This window comes from Gossypium arboreum, chromosome 13 (genome assembly GCF_025698485.1).
Source record: "Gossypium arboreum isolate Shixiya-1 chromosome 13, ASM2569848v2, whole genome shotgun sequence".
Taxonomy (NCBI): domain Eukaryota; kingdom Viridiplantae; phylum Streptophyta; class Magnoliopsida; order Malvales; family Malvaceae; genus Gossypium; species Gossypium arboreum.
The window spans coordinates 36,856,280-36,873,544 of record NC_069082.1 but is presented as its reverse complement, the minus strand read 5'-3'; the positions used below and the strand labels follow the sequence as shown (position 1 = coordinate 36,873,544).

General features: G+C 38.8%; 1 non-coding gene across 1 annotated transcript; it reads right to left on the bottom strand.

Annotated features, from left to right (window-relative positions):
- Nucleotides 1–16,947: 16,947 nt before the first annotated feature.
- LOC128287019 (small nucleolar RNA R71) lies at nt 16,948–17,053 on the bottom strand. Its single transcript, XR_008277719.1, has one exon. It is a non-coding gene; the product is annotated as a small nucleolar RNA R71 (small nucleolar RNA).
- Nucleotides 17,054–17,265: the final 212 nt, after the last annotated feature.

The following is a 17,265-nucleotide window of genomic DNA, read 5'->3' as shown; positions in this document are numbered from 1 at the left end:
TTGGTTGGACAACACGATCCGGGTACTCGATGAGCTATCTTGTACACCCGATGAATGCCTAAAGTGTACTATCTCCTTGCTACGTGATTCTGCCTACTATTGGTGGAGTACTCTGACTTCTGTTGTGCCCCGAGAGCAAGTAACTTGGGAGTTTTTCCAAACTGAGTTTCGGAAAAAGTATATCAGTCAGAGATTTATGGATAAAAAACCGAAGGAATTTCTCGAACTTAAACAAGGTTCCATGTCGGTTACCGACTATGAATGAAAATTTGTGAGGCTTAGCCGGTACGCACGAGAATGCATTTCTTCAGAAGCTGTGATGTGTAAACGCTTCGAAGATGGACTGAATGATGAGATAAAGCTGTATGTTGGCATTTTGGAAATCCGAAAGTTTGTGTCTCTTGTCGAGCGAGCGAGCAAAGCCGAGGAGCTCAGTATGGAGAAAAGAAAAGCTGAAGTGGGAGCAAGGGAGTTTCGTAAGAGGTCTTCGGGGAAGCCCTTCCCACAGTCATCAAAGAAATTTAGAGATGGCTTAGGCCGGTCTAGAGACACTTCGGGCTTTTCTAGACGAGATCGCGATCGACCCCCTGTGACCACACGAGTCACTTCGATCTCCAGTGGTGGGAATGATCGATGAGAGAGAACGGAGTGCCAGTATTGTGGCAAATGGCATTCTGGAAGTTGTAGATTCCGTGACCGCTCCTGTTACAAGTGCGGATCAGTTGACCACTTCATTAAAGATTGCCCGAGGTTGTCTGAACAGAATGTAGATCAGAGTGGGAAACCGGGTGCTACCACTGCTCGAGGTAGACCATCTAGAAATATGGGCAATGCTAGTAGTGGTCAGAGAGGATCTAGAGATGTTAAGACCAGATCCGAGGCTCGCGCTCCTGCTAGGGCAATGCTATACGCGCACGTGAGGATGCTTCCTCGCCAGATGTTATTACCGGTACTTTCACTCTCTTTGATACTAATGTGATTGCTTTGATTGACCCTGGTTCTACTCATTCTTATATATGCGAAACCTTAGCATCCAAAGAAGACTTTACCTATTGAGTCTCTTCGAGTTCGTAATTCGGTGTCAAATCCCTTGGGTCGTTACGTGTTGGTCGACAAAGTGTGTAAGAAATGTCCCTAGTAATTCGAGGTTCTGTTTTCCGCGGACTTGATGCTTTTGCCATTTGATGAATTTGATGTTATTCTTGGGTTGGATTGGTTGACCGTGCATGATGCGGTTGTGAATTGCAAAAGCAAGACTATTGATTTGAGGTGCAAATAACGAGATGATCCGAGTTGAGTCTACGGGCTTAAAGGGTTGCCACCGTAATATCATCAATGTTGGCCCAAAATATGTAAGAAAGGGGTGCAAAGCGTACCTTGCGTATGTACTTGATGATAAGGAGTTAGAAATAAAACCGAATCTGTGTCGGTGGTTTGTGAATACCGGATGTTTTTCCCAAGAATTACCGGTTTGCCACTGCTCGGAGATAGAGTTTGGCATTGAGCTTGTACCGGACCACACCAATTTCAATAGCTCCGTGATCGTATGGCACCAACGGAATTAAAGGAGTTGAAAGCTCGGTTGCAAGAGTTGGTGGATAGAGGTTTTGCTCGCCTGAGTTTTTCACCTTGGGTGCACCAGTGTTGTTTGTGAAAAGAAAGACGAACCATGAGGTTGTGCATCGACTATCGTCGCCTTAATAAAGTGACAATAAAGAAAAATATCCGTTACAGCGACGACGATTTGTTCGATCAACTAAAGGGAGCCTCGGTGTTCTCAAAAATAGATTTGAGATCGGGCTATTATCGCCATGAATCCGAGATTCGGACATACCCAAAACTGCCTTCAGAACGAGATATGGTCACTACGAGTTCTTAGTGATGCCGTTTGGGCTCACTAATGCCCCTGCGGTATTTATGGATTTGATGAATCGGATCTTCAGACCGTATTTGGATCGGTTCGTAGTTGTGTTCATTGACGACATCTTGGTCTATTCAAGAGATGAGACCAAACATGCGGAGCACCCGAGATTAGTGTTGCAAATTTTACGGAAAAGCGCTTATATGCTAAGTTCAAGTGTGAGTTCGGTTAAGCAAGGTTAGCTTCTTGGGCCATGTGGTATCTCAGATCGGTATTCGAGTCGACCGAGTAAAATTTCAGCCATACTTAACTGGAAGCCTCAGAAATATTACCGAGGTTCGAGCTTTTTGGGACTTGCTTACTTACCGACGGTTTGTAAAAGGATTCTCGATGATAGCCACACCCATGACGAAACCGCTTGAGAAAGATGTCAAGTTTGAATGGACGGAAAAGTGTCGAAAAGTTTCACCAATTGAAAACTCATTTGACGGAAGCTCCAAGACTAGTACAACCCGAATCTGGCAAAGAGTTTGTCATCTATAGTGACGCTTCCCTACTTGGGTTAGGTTGCGTATTGATGCAAGAGGGTCGAGTTGTGGCCTATGCGTCGAGACAATTAAAGCCACATGAGAAAAATTATCCGACCCATGATCTCGAATTGGTCGCCATCGATTCGCTTTAAAGATATGGCGACATTACTTGTTTGGTGAGAAGTGCCATGTGTATTCGGATCACAAAAGTCTCAAATATTTGATGACTCAAAGAGACTTAAATTTGCGACAAAGACGTTGGCTCGAGTTGTTAAAAGATTATGAGCTTGTCATTGATTATCACCCGAAAGGCTAATGTGGTTATGGACGCCTTAAGCCGGAAATCACCGCTTGCTTTACGAGCTATGAATGTACACTTGTCTATTCTACCCGACAATGTGTTAATAGTCAATTAAAGGCCAAACCATTGTTGACTCATCAAATTCGTGAAGCTCAGAAGGTTGACGATGAGTTGGTTGCAAAACGGGCTGAGTGTGTTCCGAACAAGGAATCGGAGTTTCAAATTGATGATGACGATTGTTTGAGGTTCAGAAGTCGTCTGTGTGTTCCAAAGAATTCGGAACTTATTTCGATAATTCTGAACGAAGCCCATTGTAGCCGGATTGCAATCCACCCGGGGAGTACAAAGATGTACAACGATTTGAAACGTCAGTTTTGGTGGCATGGTATGAAACGAGACATCTCCGACTTTGTTTCGATATGTTTAATATGTCAACAAGTGAAAGCGAAACATCAAGTGCCTTCAGGGTTACTTCAGCCGATCACGATACACGAGTGGAAATGGGATCGAGTCACAATGGACTTTGTGTCCGGACTGCCATTGTCAGCAAGTAAGAAGGATGCGATCTGGGTTGTTGTTGATAGACTGACTAAGTCGGCTCACTTTATCCCTGTGCGTATGGATTTTTCATTGGATAAACTAGCTGAATTGTACGTTTCTCAGATTGTGAGATTACACGGGGTACCGATTTTTGTTGTGTCGGATAGAGATCCGAGGTTCACCTCGCGATTTTAGAAGAAATTGCAAGAAGCTTTGGGTACCAAGTTGCATTTCAGCACCGCCTTTCACCCCCAAACCGATGGTCAATCCGAGCGGATAATTTAGATACTTGAGGATATGTTGAGATGTTGCATTCTCGAGTTCGGTGGTTCATGGGAACGGTATTTACCTTTGATTGAATTCGCCACAACAATAGTTTTCAATCAAGTATTAAGATGGCGCTTTACGTGGCCTTGTACGAGCGTAAATGCCGTACACCATTGTTTTGGACCGAGCTCGGCGAAAGCAAAATTTTCGAGTGGATTTGATTAAAGATGCTGAATGAAAGTAAAAGTAATCCGTGAAAATCAAGATAGCCTCCGATTGTCGAAGTCGACGCGGATCTCAAACGAAAAGACATTGAGTATCGTGGGAGATAAAGTGTTTCTTAAAGTTTCGCTTTGGAAAAGATACTCGATTTGGGCGCAAGGGCAAATTGAGTCCGAGGTTCATCGGGCCATATGAGGTATCCGAACGAGTCGGTCCAGCTTGCATATCGTTTGATTTTGCCCCTAACTCGAAAAGATTCACGACGTCTTTCACGCTTTCAATGCTTCGACACTATAGATCTGATCCGTCGCACGTGATTAGTCCATCAGAGGTTGAAATTCAAGCCGATATGAGTTATGAAGAAGAACCGATTCGCATCCTAGCTCGTGAAATGAAAGAGTTGCGAAACAAAAGATTTCCGTTAGTAAAAGTGTTATGGCTCAAACACGGGATGGAAGAAGCTACTTGGGAACCCGAGAACTCTATGAAAGAGCGATACCCAAATCTATTTACTGGTAAGATTTTCGGGGACGAAAATTTCTTAAGTGGGGGAGAGTTGTGACAGCCTTAAAACGACCCTAGTCGGAATGTGGTTTTGGGACAACAAAACCGAGGCATAAAAATAATTTAATATTTATTTTATTGCCTATAATATGTGTTAACTCATGTGTGACATTTTTGATGCTTTAATTTAGAGTTATAAATGTGAATTTCACTAGAAAGGACCTAGTAGAAAACTTTGAAAGTATGATGGGGGAATGTGTGATGACTAATTAAAGCATGCATGCAAAACAATGGCCTTGCATGTCAAATACCCCTCTTTTTACAAGTGATGGCCGGCCATGACAAGGGAGTATGGGCTAAACATGTCATGAAACATGTTTTGTTGGTGCATTAGGGAGAAACAATAAACAAATAAGTATGGGTAATAAAGAAAGAAAAAAAAATGTGTGTGTGAGTGAACCCCCCCATTGTCGTGCATGGAAGAAAAGAAAAGAAAAAAAATTTTGCTCATCCATTTTTTCTCTCTTGACCGAAAATACTAGAGGAAGGAAGGAATTTTGCTTCATGTTTGGTTTGGAAGAGGACTAGGAAGAGGTTTGGCTATACTTGCATCAAGATTAAGGTATGTTTGAGGTTGTGCCATGAGATTCATGCATGTTTTTAGTTGCTAGCTTGATGTTCTTGTTAGCCCATGGTTCAAATCCTTGCTATGTCATGGGAATGACATTCGGCCAAGGTGGATGTGGTGTTAATGCCATTGCATGCTAAATATCAAGCTTGATAATGATACATGTGATGGGGGGGTTGAGGACTCTTAGATTTTCTTTTAGCACCTTTGAATGAGATACTAAGTTCTTTGTTTAACCATGACCAAATTGAAACGGTATGGTGTTGTGGTGTATTCGGCCATGGTATATCCATAAGTATGATTCATGCATGTTGCATGGTAAGTAAGATTTAAGCTTTGGGTATGTGTATATATTTGGATATAAGCCACTTGAGAATCGGCCCATGAATATATGTTTGCACATGATGTATTGGTATGACATATATACTATTTCAAGTGTATATTTGCTTGTGATGATGTTTCGGTTATGAAGTAAATGAGAGATGTGTATTGAGCTACGATATGTAATGCGTTAGTTAGTAAAATGTATGCTGTTTTTGTGTGGTATTAAGTGTATAATTGGCCTCAACATGGACATGCATATTCGGCCACATGAAGGGAAATTGGTGTGCATGCATTCGGTTAGAGGCAAGCATATTGATGCCTATTCTTGGCTTAGAAAATTCGGCTAAGAGGAATATTAACTAATGTGTTGAGTTCGATTCATGATTTCGTACATATGCGACTTTAATGCCTAATGAGTATATATATTGACTAAGTACCTTGAATTCCTCTTTCGATGCTCAAATGATTAAATCGATTTATTTGTTAAATTAAGCTCAAGAGCAAAGGGGAACTAGATCCGACAAAGGGATGGAAAAAGTGGTCGAATAGCCATTGAAATCATTCGACGACATCCTAGGTAAGTCTTCAAGTAATGACCCTACTTGAATTATATTGAAATCATGCTCCTTGTGTGTGTGGCTATTGAGCCGAAATTGTAAAGGTTTGATAAATATTTTTGTGTTTGAGCCTTAGTAACGAAAATGAATTATGGATGTGTCGTGAATATTGATATATGTGTAAATGAACATTGGAATGATATCCTGCTAAGTCCCAAGGCAATTGTGCTAGTAATTATATCCGGCTAAGACCAAGGCATTTGTGCGAAGTTGTTATATCCGGCTAAGACCAAGGCATTTGTGCAAGTTACCAAATCCGGGTTAAGACCAAGGCAATTGTGCGAGTCACTATAACCGGCTTCATTCCGAAGGCATTTGAGCGAGTCATTATATCCGGTTAAATTCTAAAGGTACGTGATTCGAGAATAAGCGATCTTGCTGTAAAATTTCAGTTAATACTCTTGAAAAATTCCAGCAATGAGGTATGTTCATATGAGCTTGAATTAGTTGATTCCTTCAATAATATTCGCCAATGAGTAATGAGTTTCCTAGATTTGACTAAGGTGATCCCTTATGTATGAACATAGGGGTTGGAATGTGAAATGAGTATGATATTGAGAATTTGTGCATATGAAACTATCCGTTAGCTTTATGAATGCTATGCTTTTGTTGTGTTGGAATTTCTTGCTCAAACTTACTAAGCATAAATTGCTTACTCCGCTTTCTCTGCTTCTCTGCTTTATAGATTTTGCTCGTTAGCTATCGGATTCGGGATCATTGAAGTCGAAGTCATCCACACTATCAAAGCCTCCATTTTGGTATAATTTTGGTTGAACTTTGAAATGGCATGTATAGGACTACCCTTTTGTTGAAGGTCATGTACCTTTCGGTTTTGTGTAAACTTGGATAGCCATGCGAAAATGGCTTATATACGTTTTTTAGTATAGTACTATAATCGTTTGTATGTCGATCATTATGAGGTATGGAATTGTTTTGAAACGATTAGCCATTGGAATGGTTAATCATGATCACACTTTGTGCTATGTATGCAAAAAGGGGCAATTGAATCATGGAAATCATGAAATAGGTAAAGCCTACCTTAAAGACAGATGCTGACTGCAGCAGTGATGTAGATGTGAAAAATCACTAAAAATAGTAAGAATGTATTAAATAGTGAATAAATTATGTAAATGAACCTTGATGAGTCTACTTTCATATGGAAGAAACGAAACGGTCATAGGAGTTGCATGTTAAGAGATATTAAAGTTCTCGTGAAACAGGGCCAGAACGGTTTCTGGATCCCCTGTTCTGACATTGGAAATTCATTGTAAATTAACCAGAGATAATTAGGAGTCATGCCATATATGTATAGATTCCTCTCTGAGTCTAGTTTCTATAGAAACAAACGGAATCAGTATTAAAGCCCTGTACAAGGAGATATTCAATTTGTAACACACAAAGCTCAGTGTAGTCGAACCCTGGGATAGGGGAGACTTTAACTAATAAACTGTACTAATTGGCTTGATAAAAAATTCTAGAAAAAAAAAAGTAGATGTACTTATGAGTCTAGTTTCAGGGAAAAATTACGAAACTAATTTTCGAGCTTTGAAACTCAAGATATGATTTTTAAGGTGACAGTGATGCAGTAACCAGCTTGTCTGGAAAATTCTAAATGGACTGTGAAAATAGTTAAGTCTGTGTGCACCTTGTGTTCGATTCCGGTAACGGACTCGAGTACGGGGTGTTACAGTCTGGACAAAAACATGTTTGTTATTCGTGGCACATGAGGCTTAGGGGCTCGCATTCCCTCTACCACATAAGATGTAATGGCCGCCTCAAAGGTCTTGAAAGAACTCTATATTGCATCATCATCCACTTTTATGAAAAGAGAATTTGGCAACAGGTCCTCTTCACCTCGTACGATGCACAAATTCTGATTGACTACACATTTCAATATTCGGTGCAAGGACGATGGAACCACCCTAACTGAATGAATCTAGTGGCATCTCCATAGCATAACTTAAGAAGGCGTTATTTCCATCTCCTAAAAGTGAATAAGGAAATTAACTATTCTTACCAACAATGGAATCTCTATTTCTCCAGTCACGCTTCTTTTCATGCCATCAAAAGCTCACACCACTAAAGGGCTTAATACCATGTACAAGGTGTCCACGGGCAGCTTGGACAATAATGAGAAAGGCAAGACATTGATTGATAATCCATTGTCGATAAGGAACCTAGCCACGGAATAGGCTTTACACTTTACTGAAATGTGTAGTGCCTTAATACTTCCTCTTCCATCTGGGGATATTTCATCATTATTGAAAGATATGTAATTTGGGGCCAAAATGCTCCCTACTAAGTGACTGACATTATCTACTAGCACGTTGTAAGTGATGTGAACTTGTTTTAGAACTCATACAAGAGCCTCCATGTGTGGCTTTTGGTTCAAATGTAGTGACATCAAAGAAATTCTTGCTGGTGGTTTGTTCAACTCTCAACCACGATATACTCACTGTGCTTTATCAAATGCAAAAATTTGTTAACTTCATCATCATCGACTTCTCTCTTTTGGTCCTCCCTCATTTCCTCATTGACTTCTTTATCATCAATTTCTAGTTGAATTTCTAAAATCACTTCCTTACCATGAGGTTTTTTCCCCACTATTTTTGGCTTGTAAGAACGCCTACTTTGAGTTATGCCATTGAGTCCTAAGATGTTGGAGGCATTAGATCCAATCGCCTCATAATCATATTTCCAAGGAACTCGTTGGTCATCTCCGTACTTAAAAGGGTCAGGAACCCTGATGACCAACACATCATCCTATATGGCATTTGAGGTAGATTCTTTTCCAATAATGGTTTCCGTTCCATATATGATGGTGACAGGTTTCGCATCTAATGTGTTTATCTCATTGGTCTTAACACCCATTCGTATCTTTAGTTGGAAGGAATCTAAGAGACACTATATATGTTCCCTAAACGTTTGGTAAACTTATATAGAATGTCCTCGAGTTCCTTGGTTTAATTTGCAGATTTGATCCATATCAATTCCAATTACAGATTTGAGTGACTTGATGTGAATTAGATTTGACTTTCTTAAGATGTCGAAGATTCGTTCGAGTAGGGTTGTGATTTCTTCCACTTTTCTCCTTTGAAGGCTCTTTTCTTTAATTATAGCATTAAATGTTCGATTGTGGTTTGGTAATGAATTTGCGTTAACATCTGGTGTATTCTCCCGTTGGAAATTTATCTTTCCCACCCTTATAAGATCTTGCAGCTTATATTTTAACGCTAATTAGTTCTTGATGGTATGACCTGGATTTCCAAAGTGATACTCACATTGAGCATTGGCATCATACCTCTTTGCAAATGACGATTGCATTGGTTCCTTGTGTACAGGTACAAGGAGATGCTTTTCCAATAAAATCAGAAAAAGTTCTACGTAAGAGATCGAAATTGAATCAAACACAGGCCTTTCTCGTGGCGGCCTTACTGGAGCTTGGGTCTGTAGGGACCGGGTTGGCATAGTTAACATGAGGGATTTGTAATGGGTACAGGTGGATGATACATAAATGGTGAAGTATTGGTAGAATTTACAGCCGGGTATTAGGGATGTAACAATTCGCTTTCAGTGAAATCAGAATAGTAGTTTCAGGACCACAAATCGGAGTTAAAAAAAATTATTTTAATATTATTGCATCGTCTGTATCATGATAGAATTGCTATATGAAAATTCTGATTGGAAAATCTTATCGATTATGTGTTTAATTAGGGAAAGGACCAAATTGCATAAAATGCAAAAGTTGAGTTCTAGTAGCTAAAATGATCAAATAGCTATGGAATTCAAAATGAGAGGTCCTTATATGGTAATTAGACCATTAAATAAAAGTTAGTAGATATTTTTGGTGATTCATCCATGGAAAATTAGAAAAAGAAAAGGATGAAATTGGAAAGTTGAAAAATTAAAGATGATAAATAAAATAAATATCAAATAACATCATTTTATATCATCTTCTTCCCCAAAAATTTACATGGAAACCCTAGGAGAGAGAAAGGAAACTAATAAAGCTTAATTAGATCTGAATAACTCAAATTCGAAGCTAGATCGAGGAAAAGAAAAGGTGCTGGATTAGTAGACTTTTAAATATTAACAAGTGTTGAGGTAAGTTCGTGTAACTTAATTATGTATATTTATATGTTTGAATTGAATGGTGTACTTATGAGAATTGTATAAATGATTAGTGTATGAAAATAATCACATGCTTGAAATTTCTCGATAAATAATAAATTCTATTTTAATAATGAAATAGGATTGATACAGTATTTTCCCGTACTGACTATAGTCCTGCATACGAGCAACGTGTTAAAGCCTTCTCGAGCATCTTGTTATATAGTTCCTACGAGCATCCTGATAGGTAGTGATTCTGCATGTGTTGCACACTACCGCAGCTCTTTGTGAGCATCCTGTTACATGATTCGATTGGTTGTGGTCCAGCATTTATTGCGGATACAAACGCAGCTCTACGTGAGTGTCCTAATATAGGCTCTTATGAGCTTCCTGAGGTGGCTCACTTGAACTCCCTATTATGCTATTCGGAGCTCCCTGTTAATAACTCTTCAGAGTTACCTATTAAGCTCAATGAGCTTCCTGTTCTAAACTCATAGGAGTTTCCTATTTGGCCCAGACAAGCGTCGTGTTACATGGCTCATTTGAGCATCCTGATTTCCTGATTATGTGCCCTAACGGGTACCCCTAAACATGAATTGATGGATCACTGATTTGTATAACTTCTGTATACTACTTGAGTATCGATCGATATTTTAATAATTCAACGAATAAAACTCCTGACATGAGAAATTATGAGATTAAAAGAATTATGTCTCGAATACTTCTAAAATACTCTAAAGTTTGTAGTATGATGAGCTCATCCATGTTTATTTGATATAAATGTGAAATTTGTGACTAACTTGCTTAATTGAGTGTATGTGATTAGGAAAACTTGCCAATTGGTTAGGAAGTATGTTATTTTTATGCTTATTTAAATGAATATGATTGGTAGGTTTAATTCATGTTATACGAACTTACTAAGCATTAAATGCTTACTAGGTTTTCTTTTCTCTATTTTATAGTGCTTGGAAGCTCGCAAAGGTTGAAGATTAGTTGGAGCATCATCACACTATCCACCAGCTCATTTTGGTATAAATAGTAAACTTATTTTGGTATAATGGCATGTATAGGTTAATTTTGCCAATGTTGGCATGTAAATGGATGTTTGTAATCTAGCCATTAAAATGGTTAGTGATGGTATGTTTTAGTATATATATAGATCATAAGGTTATACCATAAATAATATATAAAACCTTAATATGGTTGAGTAAATTAAAGTAAATATAAAAGTTTCGATAATAAGGTAAGTTTAGAAATACATGAACGTATGTGATAATATATCACACATAATTCTTGCAATTGGCTTGGATAATATGCATTTATTGGTTGTTATATATGTATAAGTGTTGTTGTAGGTTAATGGAAAATTTGGATAAGAAATAAAGCTAGGAAATGGCTTTATTTTATCCACATGGGTAGACACATGGGCGTGTGTCTAGACGGTGTGTGACACACGACCGGGCACATAGGCATATGGTTTGGCCATGTGTCCCTTGCATCTTAAAATTGAGAAAAAGAATACTCTAAAATAGGCACACGAGCAGAGACACAGGTGTGTGTCTTAGCTATGTGTGACACAAGGCCTAGAACACGAGCATGTGTCTTGGCTGTGTGAATCCTGCACCTAATTTTCAAAAATTAAATGGACCACACGGCCTAGCACACAGTCATATGGCTGGCCATGCAACCCGAGTAAAAGAGTTAAATGGGTAAGGAAATGAGCTGGGACACAGCCATGTGCCTCACATTGAATGCCCACATGGCTTGAGACAGGGACATGTCACTTGGCCGTGTAAACCACACGGCCTACTCACATGGGCGTGTGACCCCTGTATATAAGAAAAAATTTGAAATTTTGTGAAAAATTCTCTAAGATTCCGATTTAGTCCCGACTTGTTTCTAATGCTTAAATTGGGTCTCGAGGGTCCATTCAAGGGACAATATTATTATTTTCGGATATGAATAGTAAATGACATGAATTATATGTAATTGTTTTGTAAATTCTGGTAATACTCTGTAACCCTGTTTCGACAATGGATATGGGTTAAGGGTGTTACAGGGGGCGTGGAGGTATTGGGCTCGAGTTTGGAAAGTAAGAGTATGGAAATCCGCCTGGTGCAATTGTTTGCATTTCTACTTCCTTTTTCTTCCTAGTGACACCTCTCTTCGCGCTCAAAGGATCATCTATTTTGCCCAACTTAAATGTATTCTTTATCATTTCTCTGGATAATACCATATCCGCGAAAGTCCTAGAGGCATTTCCTACCATTTTGTCGTAGTATATGCCGAATAGAACAATGGTCTCCTTTTCCATGAGCAGGGTTGTACTTGCAATGTCAGATCCCTCCACCATTGTGCGTATTCCGTAAAGCTCTCATTTGACTTATTTTCCATGTTCTGCAAAGTCAGGTGGTCTAGGGCCATGTCTACAATATATTTGTATTGAGCAATAAATGCTCATGCAAGCTATCCCCATTTTTGAATCCGACTCATGTCCAACTTTACATACTAAGAAGCCGTAGATTCGGCCAGACTGTCTTGAACTATGTACATTAGCAGTTTCTCATCTTTGGGGACAGCAACCATTTTCCAATGGTACATGGCAATGTGAGTAACGGGGCAACTGCTACCATTGAATTTTTTGAATTCAAGGACTTTGAATTTTGGTGAGACGTCCACATCGGGTACCTGACGGAAGCCTTTTGCTTCTAAGGATCCAAAGGTGTCTAATCCTTTGATGAATTTCAAACATTCCTTAATTAGGTTGAATTTATCAGCTTCTTCATCCATAATTGACTTTTCCTTGTCCACTTCTCTCGGCTTCTCGTTTGTAGGCAACTTATTTACTCTTGGGCTTTGAATGGTCACACCTAGTGCTTGAAGCAGCAGATCTTCATGATATACCCCTATATCACTGTAAATAGGGATTGGATTGTCCAAAGTGCCACTTCCTTATCCTACATTAGCCTACCTTTGACCATTGTAGTCATCATTTCCATCATCTTTTCTATCTGTTCCTCCAATTTGGCCATACGTGCTAATTCTTCTTCTGTCATCTTATTCGCTTTTGAATGGGTGTTATACCGGTGAGCTACCCTTGGTTCTTTTTCAAATGGCATTTATTTCCAGAGTTAGAAAATTATTTGGATTTGTCATAAAAAAAATTCTTTTCAAATAATTTTCTAAATAAACAAATGATAGAATGAGTGAATGAATGGATGAATGAATGAATGATTGATTGATTGAAATTAGGGAAGATTATCGTAAATATACTCGAATATAAACATTTTCTTTCATGAAAAGTTTGAAAATTGCTTGGCTTACAAAGTGTTTTTCATTTTTCATTCACAGTTAAAGAACATCCTAATAAATCCTATTGCCATAAGACAAATCTCTATTCGCCGTTCTTCTTCTTCCTTCTCATGAGCTTGATAAACTTTTGGTAATGTACTTGAGCCACCTCCAGAAGTTTCATTGTAGACTTATTCCTAGTCGCAAAAGGGGTAGACTCTTTTTTGAGTTCTTCAATCTTTTCACATAAGTCTTCGGCTTATTGAGCAAAAACCTAACCTTCCATGTGCATTGTTACAAACACCTCTTGTTGGCTTACTGTCATTTGTTCCACCGTAATAAATTGCTTCGCAAGCTCCGTTTATTCTTTTGTGACCTCTTTGTTTTGCTCCTCTTTGTTTTGTCCTTAATTCTTTAGTCAAATGGCAAATTTCCTCGTCCAGCACCTCAATTTCAATAGTTTTCTAATTAGACACCCTCCTCCAAGTTCGCTCTTGTTTTCGCACTTTCTGGAGTTCATTAGCCCGCAGACTCGGATCCACTTCCAACCTTTGAATCTAAGCAAACAAGTTAGATCTTTCTCATTGACGCCATTCTAATTGTATTCTTAGTTCTTCCTCTCTTCCCTTCATATTTTTTCAGTGTTGCTATTGTTGTCTCATGATTTCTTCCTCCTTTTCCTTTACATATGCCTGATGCTGCTCTCGTTGCCATCTGACTTCTTCATCTCTCACCCTTAGACACATATCTAAATCGTGTATCTTTTCTGTTAACTCAGCTACGTCATCTGGGACCTTTATTTTTCCTTTGAATTGTGCTGACACAGAGATTTTGCTTCTTTTTAGGAACCATTGGATATATGTTTCCGAGGAGGAATGGTTGAAAAAGGTTCTTGATTCCAAGCTTAAGGTTTGACCCCATTTGATTCGTATCTCCTGAAATTTCTTCCAAAATCTTGAGTCCTGAACCAAAGCTTCCACCTTTTTTAAACCAGCTATAGCAGGTACACATTGATCATACCCATATTGGCTCAGAACCATCAACGAGGAATAAGTAACGACTCCCCATATGCCAATTAAGGGAACCCACAAATGACCACCACACCCGATGAGTACTGTGCTTCGAATCATCCATGGAGCCCTCCATTGTATTTCTTGGTATGTCAATGTACTAAGGTTCTGAACCCACTCTTCAATTGATTGATTTGGAGGCCACTCACTTTCTAGAAATTCTTTTATAGGCTTTGTCGAAGGAACAAACACCTGACGAAAGCACTTATAGAGGCACCTAAAATGGTTTTCATCCATATGAACAACAACTATGCGCATCCTAAGAAATGCCCGTCTCATTTCCTTCTAATGAAATTGAGTGAAATGATGGTTTTAGCTAAGACTGTTGGAGTAGGATTCAACTTTTTTTCAATTTGAAATAGAAAATCAGCTAGCTCTACATTTAGATATCCCAGAGCTTTTGGGAACAAAATCAACCCGTATACGACAAACGAGAATAGTGCCAAATGTCTATCACCGCTGGCCTTTCCAATAGCATCCCTAATGTCAAAATAGGACATGCAGGAACCATTTTTATCTTTTGATATTGCTTTCACCATATCTACAAGTAATCTCATCTAATTGGCTAAAGGTCCTCAAAAATCAATGTTTTGCTTCCAATATATCCTGAGCGAATCTCTAAAGTTATAGTAGAGAAAAGTAGGATATTTGATAAACCATAAATTATACATATCTTTACCCTATGTTTAAAGCATTTTATAGATGATTTCTCATCAGAATTGGTGAATTAGATACTCCTAATTCTTTAATTTCATGTTTTGTACTCAGGAGAGCACCAAGAGTCAAAAGGAGTAAAAAACGAGCCAAAAAAGGGACAAAATGGACCAAATCGAGAAGATGACAGTCCTAAGCCTTGCCACACGGGCGGCTTACACGCCTGTGTCTTTCGAGGGTGTCAACCAAGGCTTTCACGATTCATACAGCCTGTCCATTGACCTACACAGCCGTGTGCAATTTAACGGATCGAACACGGCCTGGCAATCACGTCACACGGTCGTCTCACACGGGCGTGTTCCTGCCGAGCCCAAGTTAAGTCCAATTCGAAAAAGGCCAATTTGGAGGGTTTTTAGGCATTCCAAAGCCTATAAATACACACTGGAGGAGGAGGAAAAGAAGGACGGAGAAGGAGGGTAAGGAATTACCCCAAGGAAGCCGATTGATCCATCTCAGAAGCTGGATTCATCATCAAGATTGAAGATCTCTCCTCAATTTCCCTTCAGGAGTTTTGGGTTTTATTTATGTTTTGTATTCTTTATTTTTCTGAGATGTTTTCTTATTTAGTTATGAACTAAATCCCTTAAATACCTAAGGGGAATGAAACCTAAGACGAATCTTGTTTTGATATCTCAGGTTACTGATTCAAGACATACTCTTATTTAGAGGAGGAATAGACCCTGTCTAAGAGTACTTTTATCATAATTAAGCGGAGTTGATTGCGCGCCTAGAAATAGGGTAACAAGATTTTTCCAGATTAGGGTGAAACCTAATAAGGGGATCCATAGATCGAGTTAATGCAATCCTAGAGTGTTAATTAGAGACAAGTCTCGGTTATTCAATTTAGGGATTAGACATTATTAGTCTTGAATAGGGATAATAACATAACTTAGGGGTCTCTACGGAACAAGTTGAATGAATACATCGTCCGGTTCGGAGCCAGAATAACAAGTAAAGTCTAGGTGGATTTTTCCTTAGGTATTGTCTTCATTCAATCGATTTTCCCAAAAGCAATTCCCAATTCTTTATTCTCTGTGCATTCTTAGTTTAATTAGTTAATTAAAACAAAACCTTATTATTTTTTAGGCTAGATAATAAAAAGATAGTTATTACTTGTACTTTTGGTTCCCTTGGGTACGATATCCCGGTCTTACCATTACTATACTATTGTTCGATAGGTGTGCTTGCCTTTTCGTTGTGATAATAGTTAGTCTAGGTTTGATCTTCATTATAAATATTTATTACTTGTTACGAATCACGCGATCAAGTTTTTGGCGCCGTTGCCGGGGAATCTGAAATATTAGGAACGCTAAATTTTTATTACTTTAGCCATTTATTTTTCTTGCAATTTAATTTAATTTTATTATTATTATTATTATTTATTAATTTACTAATTCTTTCTCTTGGCAGGTTTTTATAGTTTATGACTAGAAGAAACCCGTCAGGACCATTACTTTTTGACCAAGAAATCGATCGCACAATTCGTAGAAATCAAAGAGAAATAAGACGTAGCTTACGATACATAGAGAATGAGTAAGAAGACGATACTCAACCCCCAACCGACGAGATGGCTGAAAACCAAGGCAATCAGCTGCCTCCTGCAATTGCGGCTAATCAAAATCCTGCTCCACGTACTATGTATGATTATGCTAAACCTTCTTTAACAGGAACTGGATCTAGCATAGTTAGACCTGCTGTAGCTGCAAGTACTTTTGAATTAAAACCTAACACTATTCAGATGATACGACAGTTTATTCAGTTTGATGGTTTGCAGGATGAAAATCCCAATGCTCACTTAGCGAACTTTCTGGAATTTTGTGATACATTTAAAATCAACGGCGTTTCTGATGATGCCATACGTCTTTGGTTGTTTCCCTTTTCACTAGAAACAAAGCTAAACAGTGGTTGAACTCGTTACCATGAGGGTCTATCACTACTTGGGAACAAATGACCGAGAAATGTTTACTAAATTACATAATGATATCTCTTCTTTTGTGCAGATGGATTTAGAAACACTTTACGATACATGGGAGAGATAGAAGGACTTATTGAGAAGGTGCCCTCGCCATGGGTTACCGCTTTGGCTTCAAGTACAAACATTCCACAATGGCCTAAATCCCTCGACTCGGCAAATGATTGACGCAGCTGTTGGAGGAACCATCCACAATAAAACACTGAAAGATGCCTATGAATTTATAGAGGAGATGTCAATGAATAACTATCGGTGGAAAGTTATGAGGACAAAGCCAATGAAAACAGCCACCGTTTATAACACCGATTCAACCA